Below are 14,680 nucleotides of genomic sequence, written 5' to 3'. Positions count from 1 at the left end.
AACTAAGGCCAAGTGGTTGCCACATTGACACAAACTCAAGATGTAATAGTACCAAGGACACAAATGTGCCAAACCAGCAGCATCATGGCCCCTGATGTCACCATAGCCTCAGGTGACAGTGCTGGCCACTCAAATCAGCATCTCTTCCTGCAGGAACCCACCTCTTGGATATCCAAATGGCCTCACGTGGCAGCCCAGATCACTGATATCTTCGTGGTTTTTGGTGATAACATGGATATGAAGACCCCAGCTGCAGCAGGACAATGGACCTTGATATGGCCTTTGGCAGCAGCTCAGATCAGGACATTATCATGGCCTCAAATCATTACGCAGGATCCTCATATCTGTCGGTTCTTCCTCGCTGTACAGTATCCAGTATGATCTTTTTTCACAATATACAAATATATGGCTTCCATTTTTGTCCAATCTCTCCACCACTTACTCCAGTTTTCCCATTTCTCCATCACATATTCACTTATCATAGCTGCATCTGTGGCAAGCAGTTGGGAGTCTTTCTTTGAGTTGCTAGGGCCAGCCTTGCTTTGGTGGGCACTTGGGTATCCTTCTTCCAGCCTCCATTGGCAGGACTAACCTTGGTCTTATGATGACTCATTGTTTTCTTTTTATAGCAACATGCTAAGGTGCAAACAAACTATTGGTCCACAAGGAACTTCATATTCATGTACTTTATTTCAAAATCAAATTGATACTTCTGTAAGGTTCTGAATGGTGTTTGTTCCTTACACTATTTGACACTATTGTGTCACCATGAGAAAAAAGTCCTCTCTCTCTCTCTTTCTCTCTCACACTATCCCAATACCCCCCTCTCTCTCTTTCTGTCTCTAGTTCTCTTCCTTCAAAGAACAACACTCTCTTGTGAAAACTTGTCAAAGTACATTTTCCTGCTTGGGGTAATTTTCAGGATGGATTTGAAGAAATACACTATGTTTGTTCCATGGTAATCCAAGGCATTGTGTTAAAGTATGAAAAATTCGTACCTTTCAGACCTCCGTTTTAATAGAAAAATACCAGAAATATATAAAACATTCGAATTTCCATTTGGAATTCTAATATCTGTCAGTGTTTATATATACTATTTCAATTTTGTTGAAGAGGACCCAACAAAATTCCATGTCTATCCAGCATCAATATATGTGAGAACATAAAGACATGAGGCTTTTTGTAGTTGTACTTAAATTAAATTGACTTTATAGTTGTCCAATGTATAGACTAATTCAACATTTTGGAGTTCATTATCTATGGGATATTTGAGTGGAAATTACACAGAGAATACCCAAAGAAATGAATAAGTAAATTTATGAAATTTGTTTATTATATAACTACACCATTCCCATGAATTTGAATTTTTCAGTTTGTGAATTAATGAGAAAAATACAGATAAATGGTAAAAATTATTAGAAAAATAAGCTATGGCAAACTATTTTTCCTAAGTTCTTTTCAAAATAAGTATGTGGAACTTCCTCTGCAATGTGGCTTTTTAATCTTCATCATTTGAGATGAATTCCTAACCTCTGTTTTACTAAATCTTCTGAGGTTACTGACACTCATGCTGTTCCCTTGATTATGCTATATCTTTCTATTAATCATTTCTGAGAAACCCAAAGGGGAACTATATGATGAAACTCAGCAAGTGAGATTGTTGAGTTCCTTTAGCAAGGCTAACAGAAGAGACAGAATGAAAGCTAACATAACATATCACTAAGTCTCAAGATGACATTTCTCCAGGCCTACAGTCTTCATATTTTCCCCTAATACATTAAAGTTGGCCTTAATAGCAATACAGATTTTAGAGCAAGCTCAACAGCTGGACAGCTCATGTCTTTGGGTAATGACTAGAATGAGGATCACATATCAGAGTCAGAAGTCCAATGCAAACTGTGTATAAAGCAACCTGGGGCTTAATGTTGCATCTTCCATTGTTCTAGTGCCCTGTGACTGTGCACTGTGTGCTCTATGCTGAAGGTAAAAAGAATGACAAGTGGGAGATTTACTTTGGGAAGATCAGAAGGCTGGCTCAGGGCATGAGAGATTCTGTGAATACAGCATATAAAATATAAAGCTTATAAAGGAACAGTAGAAAGAAATATCAACTGACATTATAGTCCACTATTTACTCAGTGTTCTTTAAAAGATGAGGAAGGAGCACCATGAATTCAAGGCCACTTATATCTAATTAAAGATATGCCTTCTCTGAGACAGAAAGTTAGTTATATATAATGCAAAGAATTGATGTTTTATAAGTCTACAATAGTAGATATGAGACTTGATATTATAAGTGATTGAGAATATCTCTATGTAAATAATAGATATAAAAATAATAGATGATACACAGGTCTATAAGATATATATACATATGCATATATATTAGAGATAAATAGATGATATGTATATATATATATATGATAGATAGATGATAGTATAAATGATAGATGGATAGATAGATGATAGATAGATAGATAGATAGATAGATAGATAGATAGACAGACAAAAATATCGATAGGTTCAGAATATTAGTTTATTGGGATTCTAACAGTTCAAACCAGAAATTTGCTTCTTTGTGCTTTTTCTAGGCATGGAATATAACACATATATAACTGGGATTTATATTACAATTTCAGTAATACTAGGTAGGGTGAAATACTTCTGCATACAGAATATAGTGAATTGTTTTCCTTTTCATGGACAAATAGACACCTTTCACTCTAGTTTTGAGTGTTAAATAATTTGGCTGAAAGCTGAACTGAAAATTATAATTAAATCTAACCTGTAACTTATCTAAAGTTATTCTCATTTTCAATAAGAGTTTGTTTCAATTTTATATTGATGTGTGTGTGTGTGTGTGTGTGTGTGTGTGTGTGTCTATGAGTGAGTATGTATTTTCAGGAATGCGTGCATGTCTAGGAACAGAAGAGGGCATTGTAACACCCAGATATGTATTTATAGACATTGGCAGGAAGTCAGTTTCTTATGTACATACTGCTCTCATCAGATTTTGTTATTGTACAACAAGCATTCAATTGCTGGGCTATCTCTTCAACCTCAAGCATATATTCTTGTAATAAGTGGTTGACTTTTATTGGTGTGATGGAAATCATAGCCAAAAGCAGCCTGCAAAGGATAGGGGTTTATCTCACTAACACTTCCAAATAACAGTTCATCATCAAAAGCAGTAAAAGCAGAACTTCAAGCAGGGTAGAAACTCCAGCAGGGCAGGAGGGTGGAGGCAGGAGCTAATTCAGAGGCAATGCAGGAGTGATTGCTATTATTCGACAATTCTTCATGACTTCCTTAGCCTGTTTTCTTATAGAATCTAGGACCTCCAACCTAGCAGAGACACTACCTAAAGTGAAGTGAAGTTCTGGCCTCTAGTGCCTCATTCAATAATACAGTCATAGTAAGAAGATGACCTTCTATCTGACTATCTTCTATCTGACATTATGGAGGATTTTCTCAATTGAAAATCCTTACTCTCAGACGACTCTAGTTTGAGTCAAGTTGACATTAAACTAACCAGCACAGTAGTGGATCAAGAGCTAAGCTTTCAGTCAATTATGAGTTGCAATTGGCTCAGATGTGACTGAAAAGCAAGCTCTAAGATATAACCAAAGAAACAATGTCTGTGTACGAAATCTTACTGCAATACTTTCTGCAAATATTCCCCAGTAGCAACTCTCTGTACTTTTAGTGGTTTTGGGTGCAATATATTCTTGAATTGTTTATCTTCAAAAATATATTAAATTCAAGTCATCTAAATTTTTTAAAAGAGTAAAAGCTGATATACTGAAAGTAACAATTGACATACCTCACTAGATGTTCCCATTTGTTAATCACTATAAAATAAAGTAGCTGGCTAACTTTTTTTTAATGAAAAGGTAATTGGTTTTGTTCTATCCTAATAGTGGTGATTCAGTTGTACACAAAGTATTGGTATATCTCCTTTGGCATTACTTGTCAAGCAGAATGATCAAACTACTAATGAATCAAATCCTCCAGGGTCTCAGGAAAAATAGACACAGCTACCAGACCTGTTCCAACATAAACCATTTCACACCAGAAAATTACAGCAGTCAAAGTCCCCAAAAGACACAGACTGAAAGGATATGTGAAATACAGAGCAGAAAAAAAAAACAAAGAAAGTAGAACTGACATCCACATTACAGAGTATCCATGCAAATTATAGTATTTTTGACAGGCTTCTTCTAGATGATATCTGTTTTCTCTGCTTGGGTTCTAAAGCATTTGATGCATAAAACATAAGAGATGATAGGAAATTCTACTGGTAACAGATTCAGGACAGGCTGGAAGATATGCTTTTGTATATTAAACCAAGCAGAGTGGCAAATGTTGAACTGCAGAGCTAAACAAACATACTGCAGCATCTTCATATGTGTTATAGTTTAGCTGAAAACATCCACTATAAGTTCTTGAGTTCTCTATCTATTATCTATCTATCTATCTATCTATCTATCTATCTATCTATCTAATGTCCCTCACTCTGTATGTATATCATATATATATATATGTATATGTATACATACATATATATATATATATATATATATTTGTGTGTGCATAAAACCATATATGTATGATATTAATATTCTCTGTTTTTTAACACACATCAAGTTTTGGCATATCATTGATACTATTATACTATTAGTGGTATTAGTTTCTTCAGAGTTCCAAGTTTTTTCCTTTTATTTTGTTTAAGGTCAGTTTGTTTTCTGTTGATGGTTTAAATAAAGAGTATTAGTCTGTATGAGACCAATGTATCAAGATTTCTACTTTTACTCATACAATCCTCAATGTTTATTTTTATAAGTCAAGAAGAACAATGGTATGAACGATAGGACTAGAAAAGTTAAAGTACTTCTAAATCAGCTGGAGGGGAAATTCTCGACTTAATTGCTGGCAGACATTTTAGAATTCAAATACTTATGTACTCTCCATGGGGTTACAATTGAATAAACTTATCATAAATTGAAATTTGTGATAAATACAAAGTTTGTTTTAGTAAATTTAATCTATTGAAAATTTGTAATGCCTAGCAATGGAAGTTGCAGCAAGCAATTGATTCATTTGAGTTGCTGACACCTGTGGATCTCTTAAAGCCGTAGCTGCTCATTGACACCGTCCAACATTTCAAAAGGTTATCTTATCTTCTGTTGCCCTTCTAGTAGTGGAAAAATTCAAATTGCAGTTATTGAATATATAATATTTTTATTTCACTATAATGTTAAGATAGGACAATAATTATAAATCTATGACTATATGTAAAGAATATTAAACAGCATGTGTTTTCACTTGAGACTCTTCAAGAATTCCAGGGCCACAGGCAAAGTCCTACTGAGCTTTCCATTGCTTATATCTGACACTATTTTAAAATACAAGCTGCTTAACTAATGCAAATGCCTTCCAAATAACTTCTTATAGCTTCATATTTAATATTACTTATTGATGCCATACAAAAATATTGACTCTATGCATGCATAAACATGAAAGAGGTAACTCTGAACCTTCCTCATGAGTTTAGATGCTTTGAATCATTTTACTTGCGGCTGCTTCTGTTCTGATTACAAAGGAAACACATTGATGTACACCACAATGGTGTGAACAGAGTGCTACAAAAAAATCAATGGTCAAAGCCATATCTAACAAGACAACTTGTGCCACTTTCTTATATAGTATATGTATAGTTTCCCTACTGTGTACATGGGGGAAGGCAAGAAAAATGAATCCAAAATATTCTAAAGATCACTGGTGTTTGTTGGTTACAGTTAGTAACAGTTCAAAATACTCAAGATACTGTTACACGATTTAAATTATTTAAGTAAAAACACACAATGAGATGTATGCTTAGATATTTCAAAACCTATTTTAATTAAGGTTTTTTAACACATCAAATTCCCATCTAGCCCACCACCTACCAGTGATAGAGGAAAAGAAATATTAATAGGAAACAGATTTTTGAAATAGAAATAGAAATAGATTTTTGGGGTGATTCCAATCTTTGCTGTCAGCAGTACAGTTCACCTGCAAAAACACACGAAACAGTAGTGGCAGTCCAAACCAAACAGTAATAGGCAATAGCAGCTTGATCTAGATGAAATTGTGAGGCTCCACCAATCAGCATGAATCCACCAAATACCATCAGAAGTTCTTCGGTGGGTTTCTCTCTACAAAGTCACTATAATTGAAGATCAGTGAGGAAAACAAAGCAAACCAATGTAAGAGCATCATCAGAGAAGACAAGAATCAGCAAAGCCCAAAGATGAGCAAAGAGATGCAAGGTGAATTAATGGACATGTGCCGTCCACTGGATGTTGGATTATACTTACATTCTTTTCAAGCATCACCACATGCTCTCTAAAGAGTCTGGATCAGAAAAACTTGACATGCCCTTTCACCAGGCAGCTTCCAGAAAAACACCAGGTCTGCTAAAGGAAAACATCCTCTAATAAGACTGCTTCCAGGAAAATATTACATGATACAACTGAGGTTCCATCAAAACTAGAAAGTCTCACATTAGTGAGATAAAACACAGGAACCCATCATGGGCAGGGAACTATGAAATGATTTTTTTTGGATATGAAGTGGTTAGTACATTTATAATCTCACAGAAACTGAGGTTAGCTAAATAGAACCTGCAAAACCCCAGACCAATTCCAACATAGTGATGTGTTTTTAGACCCATCCTTTACTAAGGACCTATTTTTAGTTTAGAGATCTTGAGGGTTGAATAACCATTCCTTTTAAAGGTTTGCCTACCAGTGTGTTCCATATGATGCAGTGAATGGTTCTACTCCCATCCATGTATTGGAAGCACTAATTGGACTAAATGGGTTCAGACACAAACACACAGGCACACAGACACACAGAGACAGATACACACAGGCATGAACTTTAGGTGTGCTGGGGAAATACATTGTTGTGGTTTTATTATTTACTTTCCTACTGCTGTGACAAAACCCAATGACTCAAGCAACATAGAAAAATAAAGTATTAATTTGATCTCATAATTTCATGGGATTAGAGGTCATAAAGGCCAAGCAAAGGCATGGCTTCAGGCATTTCTGAGAGCTCACATCTTGACTGGCAAGTATGAGTCAGAGAGTAAAGGGGACAGGGAAAGGGAGCTCATCACTCCATAGAACCTACCTTTATGGTTCTTAAGCTTGGTAGTGTTGAACTGAAATGCCTTCTTTTCTTTGAAGGACTGTTAATCTGTTGGGTGTGGTGGTTGCAGAGACCACAGTAACTTCTAACACACAATGGCACAGAATAGATTTTGCCACTACAAAAAGGAATAATCAGGGCATATTGAGAAAACTCTGGACCAATGGAAGTTTGAAATAAAATAGGAAAAAAAAATCAAAATCCTGAAACCCATGTCAATATTACAGGACTAAGATGACTTCATCTTTCCAGTATTGATGACAACAACTTTTTTCTCTTCTTCGGGTTGTTTCCAGTTCTTGTGTGAAGCTCTCATTGACATGACTCTGAAATCTCTAAAATCTTGGAGTCTTCAATGCAGCTAGATGTTCGTTTTTATCCATTAACTTATTGGGCCTTTATGAAGGCAACACCACAATACACTTTGCCTGTCCTCAGTTAGTCTCCATAATCATAGAAGCAAATCCCAGAGACCATTTTTTCAAGTACCCTTCAATACTCTACAGCTAGAACACAGATCACACCGCCAAATTCAGCTGCCAGGTTGAGACGGAACATGTTCACTTTTAACGTTTAAAGCACCTTTTCTTTGCTGTTGCTATTTAGGAGCAGAAAATTCTTGAGACATTTCCTTTTCATAAGGTATAATCGTAGCCGGGTGGAGTATTTCCCTGAGGGCAACCCTCACTTCATTCCATTTCCAATATAACTTCTTTTTTATCCTTTTATCTCTTTCAACACAAGCCTGGAATCCCACATTACATTTCTAGTACTCCCTTTGAAACTGTACATTTTATACACCTTTTTGCTCTCTTTGCGCTTTGTCATTGAATACCTCTATAAGAGTGATGAATAACCACGTGAATGAGCTAATAGTAGGTTGTCTCAAAATCCCCTCTGCCAAAGTATTAGTCCATTTCTTTGCAATTCCACCTTAGACCTTTCACAGGGCATGAGCATAAGAACTTCAAGTGTTTTTGCCAAAGTAACACAAGCATGATTTCTAGCCCAGTGGTTAAGACTTCTGCCATAGGAAACTTCTTGATATAGGCCTTCATGATCTACATGGTCCTCTGCACAGCTTTCTTCTTTGCTCCTACTAAAATGGCCGGTAAAACACTAACCAGACTGTTCAACCACCTTTCTAGTTTAAATTCTCAAGTTCGTATACATTTCTTCATAAACAACATGATCAGTTCTGTCAAAGCCCTATCTCACTCGACATTTACTCATGCATTAGTTACATTTCTGTCTATGATAAAACACTGTCACCAAGACAAATCCTATGAGAAATCGTTTAATGGATCTAGTGTTTTCAGAGTGTTAGAGTCCATATTGTTAGAGAAATGCCATGAAGGTAGGAACCGATGAATAATTTTAAGTTTTAGATTTCTTTTCTACTAGATGTATAATATTTCATTATATTTATGAGTAAAGTTGCTTTTATTTGTAGTACTTAATTATTAAATTTAAATATACTTGGATCATACTCGTCCTTCCACATCATCTTTCCCTACCTACCCAAATTTAAGTACTTTCTCAAAAATCAAACAAGATAAAACTAGACTGCCAAAGGAAACAAACAAACGAACTCACTAACTCATAATTAAAGAAAAGCATAAAAACAAAACCACCTGTGGAGTCCATTATGTTTTCAAAATACTGAACATGAGGCCTCCCTGGAAAAATTGATATACTTAGTGTCACTCTTTCAGGGAAAACTGATTTTCCTTCTCCTAAGTGTTCATGGTGGTTGTTCCATTGTTAACATTAACTCTCAGGACTAGAGTTTCATTCATTCATAAATGAATAAATTCTTTTTGTTTTTTTTTTTTTTTTGTTTTGATTTGTTTTGTTTTGAAACATTGTTTTTTGGTGTACCCTTGACTGTTCAGGAACTAGTTTTGTATACCAGGCTAGTCTCCAACTCACAGAGATTCACCCGCATCTGTCTCAGGAGTGCTGTGATTAAAGAAGTCTACAACCTTATTTATAATAGCCAGAAGCTGGAAAAACTCAGATATCCTTCAACAGAGTAATGGATACAGAAAATGTGGTACATTTACACAATGCAGTACTACTCAACTATTAAAAACAATGACTTCATGAAATTCATAGGCAAATGGATAGAACTAGAAAATATCATCCTGAGTGATGTAACACAGTCACAAAGGAACACACATGGTATGCTTTAACTGATTAGTGGATATTAGCCAAAAAGCTCCAAATACCCAAGATATGATTCACAGACCACATGAAGTTCAAGAAGAAGGAAGACCAAAGTTTGAATGCTTTAATGCTTCTTCGAAGGAGAAACAAAATACTCACAGGAAGAAATATTGAGACAAAGTGTGGAGCAGAGACTGAAGAAAAGGCCATCCAGAGACTGCCCCATCTGGGGATCTATCCCATATGCAGACAACAAACACAGACCCTATTATGGATGCCAAGAAGTACTTGCTGACAGGAGCCTGATATAGCTGTCTAATGAGAGGCTCTGTCAGAGTTTGACAAATACAGAGGCAGATGCTCACAGCCAACCATTTGACTGAGCATGGGGTCCATAAAGGAGGATTTAGAGAAAGGTTTGAAGGAGCTGAAGGGGTTTGTAACCCCATAGGAAGAGCAACAATGTCAACCAAGCAGACACCCCAGAGCTCGCAGGAACTAAACCACCAACAAAAATGTATACATGGAGTGACCCATGGCTCCAGCTGCATATGTAGCAGAGGAAGGCCTTATGTGGTATCAATGCGAGGAAAGACCCTTGGTTCTGTGAAGGCTCAATGCTCCAGTGTAGGGAAATGTTAGGGTGAGTAGGTGGGTGTGGGTGGGTAGGTGGGTGTGGGTGGGGGAACACCCTCATAGAAACAGGGGGAGGGCAGATGGGATGGGGGATTCTGGAGGAGAAATTGGGAAAGAGGATTTCAAATGTTTTGAAATGCAAATAAATGAAATATCCATTTTATTTTTAAAATATAGTCTACAACCACCACCTGACCATTTAACCTTTTTTAATTAGAGCAAAATAAAATATAATAATATAAAAAAACCTATCACTTTTGAATAGAACAAGACAAACTAACAGAAGGAAAAGAGCTGAGGAGAATGTACAAAGAACAGAGACCCACTCATTCCTTCACTCAGAAATTTAGTAATAGTAATAATAATGATAATAATCATTATAATAATATATTATATTATAATACTAATTATAATATAACATTAATTATAATAATAATGTTTTAATATACAGTAAAAATAAAGCAACAATATTAAAAACATAATATCTATGAAAGGAATCAGTACAGATCCTTACAGGCCCATATATCCTGCTCCAAAGAGAGTGAAAATCTTGATCCTCAAGTAAGTGACAGAGACAGGGCAGGGAGCTAAGAACTGTGATAGACATTTGAAACTTCAAGGCCCACTAACAGTAATACACTTCCTACAACATAGCTACACCAATTAATCTTTGCTGAGAAGTTTCAACAATTGGCACTGAAACCTAGCAACTTATGGGGACCATAAGCGGATTAGATGTGACCTTGGCTGACCTTGCATCATTGTATTTGTGCCTGAAATTCTGAAAAAAAAAATAAAAATTAAAAAGCTGCTTACATTTTCAATTGTTTTCTGTATGAAAAAAGAAACAATCTAAATTGATCTTCTCTATCTTTAGGTTTTGACACAGGTTCTAGACACTAAAGGAAGATATATTTGATACTGTAGTTTCTCAACTAAAAAGAATAAAATATGTGTCAGAACAGAAATTTAAAATAAAGAATAAAAATATTGTCAGATGGTAAATTTGAAAGTGAGCAAGAATAGGGAACACAAAGGGCTAAATGAAAAAAAAATAATGCAATTACATTTTAAGTTTTAGAAATAAATAAAAAGTTAGCATAGCTATGAAAGTCATCTGGAATTATACATTCATGTAAGCATAGATGTGTTAAGTATCTGTCTCCATGTAACACATTATTATAAAAGTTGTCAGATAAAGCTGAAATCACTTAGGATATCACATTTTCTTTGGATGAAGAATCCAGGTGGGACTTGGCTGGCTGCTGCAACATTATGATTTCAACAGCCTGGTAATTTGTCAGAAGAGACCTCTATTCATTTAGGTTTTCCAGAGAAATTAAAAGTAAACTAAGAGAACTGTGCTTGTGTGTGTGTGTGTGTGTGTCTGTGTGTGATCTATTTGTGATAATTAAAATCTCCTTCAATTTAGTAAGTCTTATGGGTTTATATTTTGTTGTCTTTGCATAAACCCTGAACATATCCTGTTGTTATTATTTCTATATTACTTGTCACATGACACCTAAAATGTAAATTCTATGTAAGTAAAAGTTATGCCAGTTGGAGGATTAATGAAATGAATTCACATATTCACTACTGAATTTGCCTTCAACCAGAAGGTCAAGCAGAGATCACATGTTCACTATGGATGCCTGAATGAATTATTTTAATCCAAGGTTCTTTGAATACACAGATAGGATAAGTCAACCATAAATATGCATGCAAACAGAAATAAAGACTTTCGTTTGATTGAATTGGACAAACATGCACTAACTGATTTCACAAATTTAAATTCTGGAAGAATTCCTTTTCACTTCTGAAAACCAGAATTTATTCTTTCAAATTTAAATTTTCAAATTTATTCTTTAGCTGAAAGAGTGAGCAATTTTTTTCCTCATACTTGATTGATTTAAATTCAAACATGTTTTTTAAAAGGTGCCAAATAAACCAAAGAGGGGGAAATCATTCTCAGAAACATTGAGGATAATATTTGACTACATATAGGCATCATGAACCAGTTAAGCCAACACATGAAATTGAACATCACAGTGCTGCAACCATTCCAGGGGATGATGTGGAAACTGCAACTGCCAAGTACCCACTCATGTGTTCTGGCAAAGCAAATCTCTGTTAACTTTAGCTGAAGTTATAGTTCCACTATGCAGGCCTCCTCTAGTATGTGTCTAGAGCATGGCAGCTGGTGTCTGACAACTCACGGAAATAACAGAAAAGCTATCGCAGAATCCATTGTCCTTCTTTGTAGCCTAATTTCAGAATTGGCATCTATTTATGCTTCTATGTACATTGGGAAAAAAGTCAATAAAATCAGTCCACATTATAGGAAATGAATCATCACTGAACTTGATGTCAGGCTGCAAACTATCATTGGGGAACTTTTAGTATGTGGAAAAAATCTGCACATCATTTATTATATATTTCAATGTGAAGAAATGTAAAGTCCTACATCAAATGCTATTCATCAGTATTTTCAATAAAGAAAATAATGAAATGAAACTTATATCTTCCTAGGATCTCAATTTCTCTACATTGTCACTCTGAACATGCTTATACCAAACTAATTGCAGCTTCTATAAGAATTATCATAGTATGACCCTATAGCTACATTCACCCGCCATTTATTTCTGTGTGACCTACTAGTTAGCATAATAATTATATTTTTAAAGTTTTTAAAACAAACAAAAGCAAAATTAAAAAAATACATGGCAATGACTGTAGGTAGGAAACAAAGCTTACAATATTTACTCCTTAGATTTGCATGGAAAAATTGCCCCCTTTAATCTAATATATCTTTCAAAAAGATCTGCAATTAAAATATAAATGCATGTTTGATAAAATATTAAAAAGTAATTTACTGCTAAATAAATAACACCATATTTCATTTCAAAACTAAAATGGGATCATATAAGATAAACTACCATTTTTCTCAATTACAATTTTATTCCAATGACACAAATTTGAGAAAATAATAATCCATACAGTTCCCTTATTTTAGCTTCCATAATAGCATATATAAGATCACAACAATGATGTGGGATGATAAACTCCCTGCGATTTGGTATTTGTATATAGGGAACACCAAGGACAGTTAGCTAATACAGAGAAATCTTAAGGTAAATAACAGCGTTTGATATTTGAATTGTTGCAAAAAGTTGTGAATTCACACATCCATTACCTCAGGTTCTTCAGATTTTGATAATACAAAGTTGGCAAAGTCTTTCAAAATGAAGAGAGAGCTCAAACCTGTGGGTTTTGAGAACAAGTTTAACAAGGGCTCTTGCATTTTAGTCATGCGAGGGAGAAGAATAGAAATTAATGGTTTATTTGATACTTTAATATGTACTCAAATGTTACAATCATAAGGGATTGGGAATATATTTGAATAAGCATTGTATTTAATAAAAAAGATTTTAAAATCCCACTCCAAACTCTGCCTTCTGCTGCTGGTCCTTGTGATGCCCATCAAGCTTACGGAACAAAAAAAAAATTGATGAGGTTTCCTTCCTTTGCTAAGGACTTAAGAGGATACAGTACAAATCTCTTGACTCTAAATTATTTGGGATCTCAAATATTGATATGTCTTACAAAATATGGATATCATATTATATATATATATTTCCTAGGCTGAGCATATACAAACCATCACAGTGTCCATGGTCTGTTTTGTGGCAGAAGGCTGTGTTAATGAACTTGGTCTGTACTGACACCAAAGACCATGCTGAAGTTCATGGCATATGCTGACCCCAAAGAGCATGTGGATGTCCTTTGTCAATTTTATGGCCAGAAACCATGTGGAAGTCCATGATCTGTGCTCCTGTTGAGTGCAGAGGCCAAGGAGGCTACTTTTCTAATATTGATGACTATAGACTTGAAGTTGACCAACATGGGCATGATAGAGAAGGCTTCTGTTACAACACTTATCCTCAACCTAGTCCACCCCCACACACCTACAATGAAGGAACAACCTAAACAGAAATCCATTGAAGATATTACTTAAAAATTATACCAAGGAGGCTAGCTTATACATGCAGGTAATTAAAATGGTATAAAAGCAAAAAGAAGGAGGGGGATGCAATAGGGCAGTTCTAGGGAGGGAAAATAGGAAAAGGGGATGACATCTTAAATTTAAATAAATAAAATATTATAAAAATATTGAGAGAGAGCACATGCTGGAGAGGATGTGGAAAAGGTGAAACACTTCCTCACTGCTGGTGAGATTGCAAAGCTCAAGACCCAGCTTTACCACTTCTTTCAATTTTTTTATATCTGTTGACACCTCTTTTGTGTCCAGTTATGTAAGTCTGTTTTGGAGAAGATACCATGAGGTGCTGAGAAAAAGGTATATTCTTTTGTTTTAGGATGAAATGTTCTATAGATATCTGTTTAATTTTTCCTTTGATAAGTATGAAGTGTTCTTCCTTATCTTTTTGATTACTTTTGGTTGAAAGTCAATTTTATTTGATATTAGAATGGCTACTCTAGCTTGTTTCTTGGGACCATTTGCTTTGAGAATTGTTTCCATCCTTTTTCTCTGAGGTAGTGTCCGTCTTTGTCACTGAGGTGCGTTTCCTGTATGCAGCAAAAATCGTGGTCCTATTTATGTATCCAGTCTGACAGTCTACATCTTTTTATTGGGGGAGTTTAGTCCATTGATGTTAAG

Source organism: Arvicanthis niloticus, chromosome 7 (assembly GCF_011762505.2).
Source record: "Arvicanthis niloticus isolate mArvNil1 chromosome 7, mArvNil1.pat.X, whole genome shotgun sequence".
NCBI classification, from domain to species: Eukaryota; Metazoa; Chordata; class Mammalia; order Rodentia; family Muridae; genus Arvicanthis; species Arvicanthis niloticus.
Note: the sequence above shows the minus strand (reverse complement) of the source record.